This window comes from Palaemon carinicauda, chromosome 33 (assembly GCF_036898095.1).
Source record: "Palaemon carinicauda isolate YSFRI2023 chromosome 33, ASM3689809v2, whole genome shotgun sequence".
Taxonomy (NCBI): Eukaryota; Metazoa; Arthropoda; class Malacostraca; order Decapoda; family Palaemonidae; genus Palaemon; species Palaemon carinicauda.
In genome coordinates this window covers 73,426,334-73,441,333 of record NC_090757.1, presented here as the reverse complement: position 1 = coordinate 73,441,333, position 15,000 = coordinate 73,426,334, and the positions used below count along the sequence as shown (strand labels likewise).

The 15,000-nt window shown below is 34.7% G+C and overlaps 1 protein-coding gene and 1 non-coding gene across 2 annotated transcripts in view; one reads left to right on the top strand and one right to left on the bottom strand.

Moving 5' to 3' along the window:
• LOC137626256 (zonadhesin-like) overlaps positions 1–15,000 on the top strand; it is a 58,104-nt gene that overhangs the window by 675 nt on the left and 42,429 nt on the right. The gene's annotated exons all lie outside the window — the stretch shown is intronic.
• Positions 10,890–10,962, bottom strand: TRNAR-ACG (transfer RNA arginine (anticodon ACG)). Its single transcript has one exon. It is a non-coding gene; the product is annotated as a tRNA-Arg (tRNA).

The following is a 15,000-nucleotide window of genomic DNA, read 5'->3' as shown; positions in this document are numbered from 1 at the left end:
ACAATCAATACACTGTTCATTTTCAGGGATACACATCACTCACTAGCAATAAATGTTGATCACAAAAACCACTGTCTATTTCAGTGTTATATATCACACTTATCACCATAGTGTCCAATACATACACACACACCGAACGACACAGAGAAGACCACCACAAGACTCCCCTGCGCAAACAAACAAACAAAATCGATGAAGCGTAATTATTAGCCTGAAAATACAGAATACCAGATTAGTGCCTATCGCTTTTCTTAGCTTATTATAAACCTTATCGTACCTGACACCTCTAAACCTTAGTAGATTAACCTTAACTTAGTCTAGGGTACCACTCATACACCAGCCTGTAGCGCCTAAAAAACGGCTGTGTTGTGCTACAGACCCGTGAGCCCATGACCCATCTAATTAATCAATCATTAGAAAGTACCAGTGATCACCCTCACCTTTTAACCTTACATATCCCATATACTATACCCAAAACATTATAGTCTTCTGTAAACAAACCATGATTAATAAATTTTAAATATACATTTGCTTCTACTCACTACGTGCCCACTTCAACAGCACACACACCATAATTAGAACGATACAGATACTACCTTTAATAACTGCATAGCCATCTGTCAATCAACTAATATTCAACGCTGCGAGGGAGAAAATCGGCAACAATATTATCTTTTCCTGGGATGTGGGAAAATTCTAAATTCCACTCTTGCAGCATGAGACTCCACCTCATCAATCTTTGATTTTTATTCTTGTATCTGCTGATGAAGGTCAGGGGATTATGATCCGTCAAGACCTTAATAGGTGTATCTGAGGAGGAGAGATAAACCTGAAAATGGTTAATAGCAAATACTAAAGCAAGAGTCTCTTTCTCCACAGTGGAATACCTACGTTGGGCGGAGGACAATTTTTTTGAAAAGAATGCGACAGGATGAGAAACTCCCTGCTCGTCATTCTGCAACAACACCGCTCCTACACCAACGTCACTTGCATCCGTGGCAAGAGAAAAAGGGAGGTCAAAATCAGGAGCTCTTAAGACAGGGAAACTAATTAATACTCTTTTTAAATTATCAAAAGCCCTTTGTGTTTCATCAGTCCAGACAAAAGCTACCTTCTTTCTTAAGAGATTAGTCAAAGGATCGGCGATGTCAGAAAAATTTCTGACAAACCTTCGGTAGTACCCACCTAACCCAAGGAATCTTCTGACATCCCTCCTGCACTTAGGGATTAACATTTTTTCAATACATTCGATATTTGCTTGCTTAGGAACAACTTTACCATTACCAACCTCATGACCCAAATATACGACCCTCGCCTTTGCGAATTCACTTTTCTTTAAATTAATTACTAAACCTGCTTTCTTCAAAACCTCAAACAGTGCCCTAATACGTTTTAAATGAGTTTCCCAATCATTACTATAAATAACAATATCATCAATATAAACAACACACCCCTCTAAACCATAGACTAAAGTATTCATTAACCTCTGAAAGGTGGCAGCCGCGTTCTTCATACCAAACGGCATCACTTTACATTGAAACAGTCCCTGGGGTGTTACGAAAGCGGACAGGGCCCTTGCCCGCTTCGAAAGAGGAACCTGCCAATAACCATTCAGCAAATCGAATTTACTAATGTACTTGGCCTTACCCATACGATCAATACAATCCTCAATTCGTGGTAATGGGTAACAATCAGACTTAGACACTTCATTCAATTTACGGTAATCAAAACATAACCTGAAATTACCGTCGGGTTTCTTTACCAATACAACAGGTGATGACCAACGACTTTGACTAGGTTCAATTAGGTCATGTTTTAGCATATAATCAACTTCCTTCGCTACAACCTCATTTTTAAAGGGATTCAACCTGTAAGGCGCTCGTTTCACAGGAGTGGCACTACCTACGTCCACGTCATGTTCAAGGACATTAGTCCTTCCCGGTACATCCGAAAATAATTCATTATAATTAAATACCAATTTCATTAAAGACTTTTGTTCTTCATTACTTAAATGAGAAACCATACCAGAAAAATGTTTCAAAGAATTCTTATTATCTGAACGCCATTCACTTCCATTAAAACAATTATCATCAATACTTTCACCCTCTGAAAAAGAAAAAAGTTTATCGTTCTCGGAAACTACAGCATTCCCTATGGTTGCCACGGGAATGACTTTCTCCCGTTCCATATAAGCCTTCAACATATTTATGTGACAAAGCTGAAAAGGTTTCCTTCTCTCAGGAGTCTCTACTAAATAATTAACTTCACTAATTTTTTTCAGAATTTTCCAAGGACCTGAAAAAGATGTTTTCAATGGATTTCCAGGAATGGGTAACAAAACCAAAACTTTGTCGCCTACCGCAAAGTCACGTGCTTTAGACCTTCTGTCAAAAAAGTACTTCATTCTTTTTTGGCTACACAATAAATTTTCACCTGCAAATTTCCAAGCCTTTGTTAACTTATCACCTAGATTAGACACATAATCTAATAAATTGATCTCAGGGACGTCTCCCTCCCAGGACTCTCGAACAACATCAAGAGGACCTCGAACACAATGGCCAAACACAAGGCTGAAAGGCGAAAAACCTAAAGACTGACTTGGGACAGAACGAAAAGCGAACAACAAATAAGGTAATTCCTTATCCCATTCAGAACCATTAATCAAACAATATTTCTTTACCATCGATTTCAGGGTTTGATGAAATCTCTCCAGAGCTCCCTGACTTTCTGGATGATATGGAGAAGAGGTCACATGTTTTATATTTTTAACTGCCATTTTATCTCTGAAATACCTGCTAACAAAATTAGAACCACAATCCGATTGAATAATTTTAGGCATCCCAAACCTGGTAAAAAAGTCAATTAGTACATCTACAATTTTAACACTTTTTATCGTACGTAGTGGTATTGCCTCGGGATATCGAGATATCCTATCCATGATAGTCAAAATATATTCATTTCCACTAAGAGTCCTTGGTAATGGTCCAACAATATCAATAATGACCTCCGTGAAAGGTTCGGAAACCACTGGAATAGGACATAGAGGCGCTTTTGGAATAAGCTGATTAGGTTTACCGACCTTCTGACAAACATCACAGCTATTGACAAACTTCTTTACGTCCGCCTTCAACTTCGGCCAATAATAATTCATTAACAACTTGCCAGAAGTCTTATGAATGCCAAAATGTCCGGCCAAACCACTTTCATGCGCCAATGATATCAACTCATTCCTGTAAACAAATGGAACCATTTTCTGTTTCAAAATTTCATAATCAAAGTTATCAGCCTCCATAGGCCTAGTCAACCTATATAAAATATTATTAATTATTTTAAATTTGGGACCGGTTATATCAGTCACCTCACCTGACTCAATAGGGAGATCCCGAAAATCCTTTTTCTGAGCTTTGATTAGCTCTTCAATAGTCCAATTCAGTTTGTCCTTCAAAATCCCTAGATCTACAACTACGCTATCACTACGTTCTAAACTACTTAAATCTAGATCAATTGTTGACTCTGCAGCGTCAACAACTCTAGCACTATAACGAGTAACTGCTGCTACTTCACTATCAGGGTTTATCAGTATGGGACAAGTATTATTCTTCAGAGCAACATCATTCCCTATCACAACATCAAAATTTTTAACCGGAAATTTATCAACGATGGCCAATTTCAAATTCCCTGCAAAGGAAGGGCAGATTAAATTAAAATTTTCCATGGCATACGATTTTACCGTATCAGGAAAACCAGCCAATAACACAAATTCCCCACTTTTTGGTACAAAATTGCAAGGTAATGCCTCCCTTAATATCAAAGACTGAGCTGCACCGATGTCACGCAAAATACGCACACGTCTTTTTTCGGACGAATTGGCGAAAGAGACACTACCGAAGAACAAATATCTGTCAAAACAACCAGGTAGTCATTGATCAGCGGATGTTATTGGGGTAGGTTCTCTCTCTCTCTCTCTCTTCCACACCCATCACTGGCCTAACATTAGCATTTTGCGAGTTTCTAAACGCATAACACATGCTCTTTACGTGCCCCTTCTTATTGCAAAAGAAGCACGTCAATGTTTTCAATTTCTCGGGATTATATATCTTAGGTCTATTATTCCTATTAGGAGAAAAATTAATATTAGTATTGGCATTGCCCTGATCATTACATCTATAATTATTTCTAGTAAACATCCCTGCATTATTATTATTATTATTATTGTTAGAATTATTATTATTGTTAGAATTATTATTCCTACCTACTTTACCCCATCCGGACTTCACCATTTTTGTTACTCCCCCTAACTCACTCTTATGAGACAAATAATACTCAAAACTAGCGATGGCTACCTCCTGAATGGTCTCTAGTTTTAACTCTTCGAGGTGAACCTTCAGTTTATCCGGAACACACCTCTTGAACTCCTCCACCAACATTAACTCCTTCAATTTCTCAAAATTTACCACTTCCTTGGACTTGAACCAATCACTAGCATATTGTTCCTTCGATCTTGCGAATTCAATAAAAGTTTGCTCCCTACTTTTTTCTAAGTTCCTGAAGCGTTGCCTATAGGCTTCAGGGACTAACTCATAGGCCTTCAAGACGATAGCCTTTACACACTCATAATCTGATGACAGATCCTCCTCCAGAGTTACATACACCCTCTGAGCTCTTCCAATCAATTTACTTAGTATAAGAGTGGTCCAATACTCTTGGGGCCACTCCAACCTTGCTGCAATCCTCTCAAATGATACAAAAAACTCTGCAATATGGTCTTCCTCGAATTTAGGCACAAATTTGGGAGCCTGCGCTAAATTAATAGCAGGCGTTACTGACCTATTTGGGGAAGGGGGAGAGGAAGAAGAGGAACCTGAGTTTTTCATGGCAATCTCATGCTGCCTCTCCTTTTCTCTTTCCTCCGCCTTAAACTTTTCAATATCAAACTCCATCTGCCTCAGAGCAATTTGCCTATCCAAAATTTCTACAGACAACAGTGCTTTATCAGGTTTCACTTGTTCCCCACCAGCCTTTACAGTTTTAACACATTCATAAATTTGCAATAGCAATACACCTTTTCTTATTGACACATCATATTCTAATTCAAAATGTTCTGCTACAATTTCCAAATCTTCCCTATTCAACTCTGCAAGCCTTTCTTGCCACCCCTCTCCGCTAAGGAGGTCTAGTACATTAACCATGATGACCACTATTATTCACACAATACTAAATCTACAAAAAAAAAAAAAAAATAAAAAACCACGAGGAGGTGAAAATATGCTGCCTGCAAAACAACCACAAGAATTTACTTTGCACATACACCGGTGAATACTTAGGAACGAAAAGATCCTGTCACGGTCGCCATTTTGTGATGGCTGGCTTGACCACCCCACAAAAACACTAAACTTATCAAACAGTATTCACTTAAGTACCATACTAAGTCCACAAAACGTGGAATAGTATACAAGTTCAATAAGAGTGCAAAGTCAATTCAAGGGGACAAAGAAAATACCACAAAAATATACTTAATTTTAATACACAAGTTTCAGACAGAAATAACACCTGAACCTCAACAATACAGTAATTAATGATAAACACTCACTCTTAAACTCCCTGTAAAAGAAAACAATTACACAATTAAAGAAAGGTCATCAACACAAACACACAAAAAGGGAAGAGGGTCCAGAAAGGAGGAGGCAAACGAAAAGTAAGAATATCCTAACAAATACACATTAAATATCCCTAACAAATTCCTCACACACTTCTAGGGGTCTCCTCAGAGGACAATAAACTCTCCAGCTGGAGGCTTAATCCAGGTGGCAGAAAACACGGATCCAAAACAATGGTGTTGAATGCTCCAATATTGCAGACCGCCCAGGAGTACAGGTCGTGGGCCCGGCACACAAATATAACAATCAAAATTTTTACCTTGGGGCAGAGAGGTCCCCTTGGCTTTTACTGAACCAAGGGCAGTGGAATATATAGGATAAAAATCCTTAATGCAGAGCGAGGATATCCTGAAAAAGCTAAACAGCTTCACAACGCAGCTCTGCAATAGCGATGAATAATATAAATCCAGCAGCAATTATCGTGCCCTTCAAGGTTGGAGGCTCAGAAACACACTCAGGCCAACTCTTCCAAGCGAAAACCTTCATACCTCGGATAATGAAGGAGAGCTGCCACGTAACCAACACAACTTGAAAATATAAAATAGTCGTTAGCCAATAATAAACACCAAGATAACCACCGGTGAGGAGACAAAAAGCTAATAACGAAAAAATACAACACTTCTTTACTTAACATTAAAAGTCTAAAAACTTAAATAATTCAGAAATTAATGACAACTAAGTTACAATATATAAACTATAATGTACTCAACCGCTCATCGTGCCAGCTCTGAAAGTACTATGAAGGGAGCCGTATCGTATTTCAAGACTTGTCAACAACTCCATTCTTGCACAAGATTTCAGTGATGAATACCGACATAGTCTTTTGTCTACCTATTCTTGACACCGAGAAGATTCTTATGAACATATAAATCTCCTTCGAAAGTTCAAACTTGTAGCTAATGTTTTATGTTAAAAATCCTGACTCAAGTCTCTATTTCATAGTTTATTTATGGAAGATCGATTCTAACGTTGTTAGAGTTCTTAAATTGTGTTATTTGAATTGTTCATTACATATCTTGCAGTTTATTTATTTCCTCCTTTCCTTCTCACACACGGCTATTTTTTTCCTGTAGGAACCATTGGACTTAAAGCATACTGATTTTTCAGCTAGGGCTTTAGCTTAGCTAACAACAATAATAATATATCAGGGGTTTTATCATATGATCATATTTAAAGATTGATTAGGTTGCCTAGCGTCGCAACTACAAAGGTCATTGACACTAGGCGGCGTCATAACTGCCAGGGTCACTGACGCCTCAAGGTAGAATGAAACGCAGTAAAGAAAAGAGTATTTAATCATCATATCATATCCCTGAAGACGGAGAGGATTTTGGAACGTTCAAGTCAGAATAATTTTTTCAACTGAAAATTTCTGAGGTCATTATGTAAATTTATAAGAAATTAAACATCATTAAATTTTCATACGCTTATTTTTAGAATTAGAGTTACTTTCAATATAAAAAACAAAAATATTTCTCTAAACGATACTCAATTGTAATTTTAATGAATATTTCATTGTAGCAAGTTTAAAATCTTTTTTTTTTAACATTTATCTAATTCCGCCTCAAGTCTCTGGACGAGTTCTTCAAGATTTCCTTTGGAACTCCGAAAGAAATTCGCTCGGAAGTGATTGATACAAGACTTCCTTCCCTCCTTTGAAAGTATAATTTCGTGGAGTATATTTTAATTTATAAAAGCATATATTGATAGATATAATCAATATTATTTTTATCTAAAAGTAAAACTTGTTTTGTTATTAAAACTATTAATAAATATAATATTAATGTCTACTGACTCAAAATATTATATAAAATTCTCCTTATTATTTGCTTGAAATTTTTATTCTTATAACTTGTAGAAAATCTTCTCTCACTTTAGGGATACGAGAGAATGATTAAATAATATTTTCGCTCTCTGTCTGCACATCGTTTTCTTGCTGCTCCATCGTCATCATCAACTTTTACTTCACAAATTGTTGAGATTATTCCTTTACACTCTGTTCTATTTTTTTATTAGAAATATACAAAGATATTTAATCTGTATATATATATATATATATATATATATATATATATATATATATATATATATATATATATATATATATATATATATATATATATGAGCGCTCAAACTAAAATATCACAATATAGCCAATCTGCAGTGGCCAGCGTGGTGCTGAAAAATGGCCAACCTCTAGACAAGAATAATGAAATGTCTGATCCCTTTGTCCAGCAGTAGACTACAAATGGTTATATGGTAATTGTTTACAACACCACGCTCTTCATTTACTCCAAAATGATACAATCCAGCATTTCTCATCTTCTTGCACAGTAATTAGGTGGTTATTTAAATTCTGGGAAAGCAATAATTAGCACCATATGTTGAGGAAGGGGGAAGGGGTTATAAAATGAAAATAGCTCGGTTTCCTCACTAAACGACTTGGAATTTACATTGTCAACACAGTCAACCAAACTGAATTCGTGATGCCAGCGTACATTTGATATACTGTATACTCAAAATATACTTAATCAAAAATTGAGTGATTACTCAAAAGTGTCACTATTTGTAAATTGCATATTTTATGGACACTTTTGAGTAATTAATCCATTTTTAATTAAGTATTTTGAGTATACAGTATATCAAATGTAAGCTTGCATCACGAACTTCTTTTTATGTACGCTGGCATCACGAATTCGGTTTGGTTGACTGTGTTGACAATGTCAGTTCCAAGTCGTTTAGTGAGGAAACCTAGCTCAAAACAGGAACAGGTCAAACTAGCACAATTTCTTAGCATACAACAGCATTGTCATTCAGTCCATTAACATTTTTTGTTGTGAGAACTCCGTTGTAATTAAATGCTTCTGATCTAGGATTAAATTAATGCAAAATTCAATCATTAAAATAATAAACTACGGTAAATCTTCATGGGATAAATTTCCCGTACTTTGAACTAGATTCATAAAACCACAAAATCTTCTGATACGAAACCTTCATTCATTATTAATATTTCATCAACATACAAGTTTTTAAAATATTTCTTACTGTCTATACTCTAGTGTTTCTAAACTGATAAGAGACTTCCAAACTCCTATATCAAATAAAAAAGAGATATTCCTCCTTAATTTTAATGAACGGTATAAAAAAAAACTCAAACAATTAAACAAGAACATAATTCCTTAAGAGTGCAAACTCCAATATAAGAATGTTATGGAGGTCCAGTGATTGTTCAAAAGATATTCACTTGAAAGCAAATTCAATTTCCTCTCTTCTTTAGGAACAGGAATACAATAATGCAATTTACTTGGAATCGCAGAGATCATAAATTTACATTCTGAAACGATATTAGATGTCAATGTTTACCAGGATCAAACTTTTCTGTTTTGTTTTCATGAAACCAATAGGATTAATTCTTATTTCGGGTAAATTCTAAAAGTATTATGTATCAAATAAACAAATACCATCTAAATCTGCCATATCAATATGAAACACGATATAACAACGTAATGCAAGTAAACATACGCACAAACTTTAACCATATAAACGGCTGTCTGAATAGCCAACAGAATCTCCCTTATAAAACAGGCAGCAAGTGTCTGGTTATAAACACACACACACACACATACATATATATATATATATATATATATATATATATATATATATATATATATATATATATATATATATGTATGTATGTGTGTGTGTGTGTGTGTGTGTGTGTGTATGGTAACGTTCAGCGGCATTACCAGTCGTATAACTAGTCTGTCACTCACCGTCCCGCTGGTAGAGGAGGGGGAGGGGGGAGTAGGCTAATCATACCTCGGTGAGAAGGGGGTGGGTATGTGTGCATATCTATCTAAACATTCAGCCATCCTTTTTGACGGGTTGCATAAACTAGTTTCTATACATCTAAGAACACCGAAGGAATGGCTGAATAACCAGACGCGTTGTAACAATTCCTCATCAAAGTACAAACGACATCCCGAGGACACATCAGAAGCAGACCTTCATTATTCTCGGCCACGTCTCCGATACCGATTCCTTTCATCAGACTAATTCCTGGACATTAGGATTCCAAGAGGAAGGGAGAAGCTCGAGTGCTAATGATTTGTCTCTATAACGTTAGCCAAGAATACATTTCCTGACAATATCAATATTAAAGCGAGGTTTGTACTATCAACTACATACAAATGTAATATACTATTAAGCATCATTCAGATTGCACTAGGCTAATGTGGTAATCATACTGCTTGGATTGAAATGTGAAAATTTTAAGTTTTAAATTAAAGTGGAAATTTAAAATTTTAAATAATATTGAGGCTTTTCTTCTCTTAATATTTAATTTGATATTTATATGCCAAGAATAAAACCCCTTTTGGTTAATATGAACAAACAACACAAGACTGAGATAGTATGTATAGTCAACTCTCTCTCTCTCTCTCTCTCTCTCTCTCTCTCTCTCTCTCTCTCTCTCTCTCTCTCTCTCTCTCTCTCTCTCTCTCTCTCCACACACGCACGCACACACACAAACACACACGCACGCATATATATATATATATATATATATATGTGTGTGTGTGTGTGTATTTATATATACTGTATACACATATGTATATATACACACATATAGATATATATATATATATATATATATATATATATATATATATATATATATATATATATATATATATATATATATATATATGTGTGTGTGTGTGTGTGTATATATATATATATATATATATATATATATATATATATATATAAATATATATATATATATATATATATATATATATATATATATATATATATATATATAGATAGATAGATAGATAGATAGATAGATAGATGGATAGATAGATAGATAGTTAGATGGATAGATAGACAGAGATAGAAATTGTAAATTCTATTTGTGGAAATAAATAAAGAATCCAATGAAGATATCCGTAAGTAGAATAAATATATAGGAAAAAGTTACAAAGAATAAATCCAAATTCATAAAATAATAAAAGAAAAATAAGCAAAACCAAAACACCAATCTCATAACAAGAAATAAATAAACAAATAAATAAGTTAGTGAAATACGAGACTGTCACAAACGAAATGAGGAACCTGAGACGATCTCCCCACCTTCAAATAATAACAATATCAATACAAATTACAACATATCTCCTTATCGCTCTAACATGACTTCAAAGAGCTAATGGTACAAAATAATGTCCTCGACCTTGCCAGGATTCGAACCTGGAATCTTCTGATCCGTAGTCAGACGCGTTATCCGTTGCGCCACAAGGCCGTTCTGACGGAAAAAAGGTTTCAAGGCACTAATTATTCATTCCTCAAACTAACTTATTTTTTTTAGCAATACTACATAAATCTTCTTCAAATAACTGATATTGATATTTCCCAACCAATTAGGAAATATTTTCAAATATAAAGATATTTGAAGCAAAGATTTTTTTAACATGCACACGAAGAGTGTAGGGCCTGGTTCTCCCCGTTATATTTCGGGTGTAACTTTGGGTATGGGCCAAAAGGCCAATGCCACCAGCTGACAGACCGCCTCCCCTCACTCTCTCTTCTTCCTATCATGTCCTCACCACTCAAGAGGGCTTCCACTAGACGTAGTATCTTATCCTGTACAATGACATGATTAATAAACATATACAGAAATAAGCGATAAGAGAATATGAAATAAGGAGGTATTTCATTGAACCGAATAAACTGCCAGAAGACTAGTTTCCTGAAAAAGCCTTTGCAACTTTATATTCCTTAAATGATAATGATTAACATGGTGTAGATACTTGCTAAACCTAAACCTAATGAATTATATCCTGCCACGACTGCCTAGAGCTGGATATTGGCTGTGTGTGTATATTATATATATATATATATATATATATATATATATATATATATATATATATATATATATATATATATATTTAGCTGATCCTCTCTTACATTACATCTACCGCACCTTCTTCTATATGACCCGACTCCCCATGCTTCCCATTAGCGATATTTCAGCAATCCATCTTGATACCTGATCTTGGCTGGCAATTCAATTCCCTCATCCTTTTTCTTTTCGTCAAATGCAAAATACTTTCTCTGTTTCATCTTTGACCCAAGAATGTTCACATATCACGAGAGGAGACGTTGGAAGGTAAACATCTTCGAGAGATCGATACATCATAAACTACATAGCTTTCTCAGTTTTTTCCCTGGAGCGAAAAATTAAGAGAAATAAAGCTTTCATCTTTTTCAGCCCTTTTCGGAGAGCATCATAAATCTAAAAGCTTAACCCAATATTCATATTTCATAAAAGTATTCTCAAGAGGTTCTTTTAAAAAGTATTTATCGATTACACAAATTAACGAGGTGAAAAATAAACTGACTCACAGAACTGGTGAAGGTTCATTATGAAAACAAAAAAGTTGATTATAACTAGTAAACATCAAAGTAGTTAAAAAAGTTAATTATAACTTGTCAGTTACAATATTATAAGACTTTATTAACAGGTATAACTGAAAATTGTGGTTCTGATAAAATCTGTTATAAAGACTATTATTATTAGCTTTCGACTTAACTTTGAACTTTTTTCCGAGAAACGCATTCAAATTACTTAAATTAATTATCGAATGTTCTGTAAACCAACACAATACTAAGGTTTGAGAACAAACATTGAAGAGAAAATTCATAAACAAAGACTCAGAAAATGAGTCGTTGCTCAGAAAATGTGACGTGCAAACATACACTGTCTCGTCAAGTATAAAATGAAGATTCAAAATTCATTCTATTATGCTGACCTAATCTTTTTCCATAATGGATTATGTATCATGCAATTTTGTATTAAGCAGTATATACTAAGACAATTTTTCAAATACCTAAGCAAAACAAGAGACAAAGTATTCATAACGCCTAGTTTATCAGAGAAGGTGAAGAATAAACACGTACGAATTATTTGGATTCACAGTAAAATATAATGTACATAACGAGGTAATTAATGATTGGTGTACAATATTTGAAGTAACAGCATATAAGTTACATCACCACACATTACATAATATTTGAGAAATTGAAATAATCGAGTATGTAATGATAAAATTACTAGATCCATATCAACGACGGACCAAACTCATGAGTCGAGAAAGACATTCATAAATAATTTTATACAAAATGTATTCAAGAGTTCCGCCCGATATTCGCAGATACATTTGCATTGTAAATACAAGACTGATTTCATTTGCAGCTGGTTAAATAGAAAAGAATGCTCGTTCATAATGCAAATGGTGTTCAAGCCTTCTCACTGACAGCTGCATAATATTAAAACTTATCTATTCTTCAAAACCAGATCAAACGGCAGCCACTGCATTACATTTGTTCAGTCTGTGTTACTGTGATAATCATTTATGCTACAACATAGTTATCTAAGAGGAACAAAAGAATAATCTACATAATTGAATGTATTTTGGCATACCTGCGAATGGAGGATAGTCTTCACTTGTATACTGTTACTATCCAAGAAAATGTAATCAACATTCGCAGATGGGAGATCAAATGTTTGCGAATGCGCCCCCCCCCCCCCCTTTTTTTTTTTCCTATTTGTTTGTTGGGGCGAGATATGTTTAGGTAGTTTCTTGTGGAACGTTTCATCTTTAATGGTATTTTCCTCATTAGTATTCTGTACCTTCGTATATGAAATTAAGTAAATAATCTTATACACGCAGCCATTCTTTTATTTCATTCCAAGTTTCGTCTTTCTAGATTATTTCTTGTTTACTTGAGCTGAATATTACCTACTTTTACACACTAATATATATTGTATTAAGAGATTTTTTAAGTGCTTAAAAGAAGAAAAGTTACTTCAATATGTGCTTTGCAATCAAATTGCAATATTCAGCTCTTGAACCCAGCCAATTTCAAGCAGGTCTGTTAACATCTTCTAAGCTAAGTAATCCTCCTAAGTCTGAATGACTTAGGATAAGCCCTTAAGATCTTCCTATAGATTTAAGTCTATCAAAGAAGTGGGACTTAGAGAAAATTTCCTTATTTGAGTAAAGTAAGATCGCTTTTACGGCCAAGTAGATCTTGTTTTGTTACTTTAGGGACTTGGTGTAATGATGTACATATCCTAAACTGTGTCTTCATTGCCAAAATAATTTTTTGAGTATTTATCCTTTTTCTTAACATCTGCTGAACAAAAAAGGCTTTATAAATCAGCGTGGGATTAGCCAGGAGAGAGAGAGAGAGAGAGAGAGAGAGAGAGAGAGAGAGAGAGAGAGAGAGAGAGAGAGAGAGAGAGAGAGAGAGAGAGGTGTTTCTCCCTCTTACCGATTAAGCTCCGGCTTGTTAAGAGATAATGGCAGTTTCAATTATTTGAATGCTCACCCAATCGATCATCTATTAAGTTGAGGTAATACTGTTTAGGATCAATGTCTGTGTTATGCATAGGAGTAAATGCATTTTACGAGAAACAAGTACATCTACATTTTAGCCGATGGCCTTGACAGTTTTAACGCCAGCTAACAAACAAACTATGAATCCACCGCAATCAGTTTCGTGAAGTATCGTATCTACGTTATCAAACATTTTAAATTGCTTTTCTATCGATTGGGTTTACTTTCTTACTAGAATGGACAAAATGGCTTTGTTCTCCCAATTCTCTTGCAATTTATCTACACGTTACAGAATCCGAAAAAATTACAATTAATCTGTCTCTGATCAATTAGCAAATACTGACATTTGACACTGGCATAAGGCAACTGCACCACACAGTAATCGTCGCAGAATGTGACTAATTAAAATACTTTTGAAGTCATGAATCATAATTGACAAATAACCTTTGGAATCTCTACTCATAATAAAAAGAATTTATAGGCTATAATTATAGTAAATAACTGTTTACAAGGAGAATATCAGATAAAATAAATGTTACTAAAAGAATAAATGTAATTTTCGTCAGTTACCAAGCAAAGAATTTTAAACAAAATCACCAAATCCACAGGTGTATAATCAATCACTTTTATAACATTTTCAGAAAGAAATTTTGAGCTTTTAAGTGCATGAAGTGGTTAACGATATGGAACCCTTTCTCCACATGTGTTCATTCCCGATTCAGTATTTAAAACACAACTAAGACAGTAACTAGTGTGTTGTTATTATCTGGAGTCACCGAAACGATGGGTAACGGTTCAACTTAAGTAATATAAATATGTATAGATTAATAGAAACACACGTATACTATTTATAATATAGATATACGAGAGAGAGAGAGAGAGAGAGAGAGAGAGAGAGAGAGAGAGAGAGAGGAGAGAGAGAGAGAGAGAGAGAG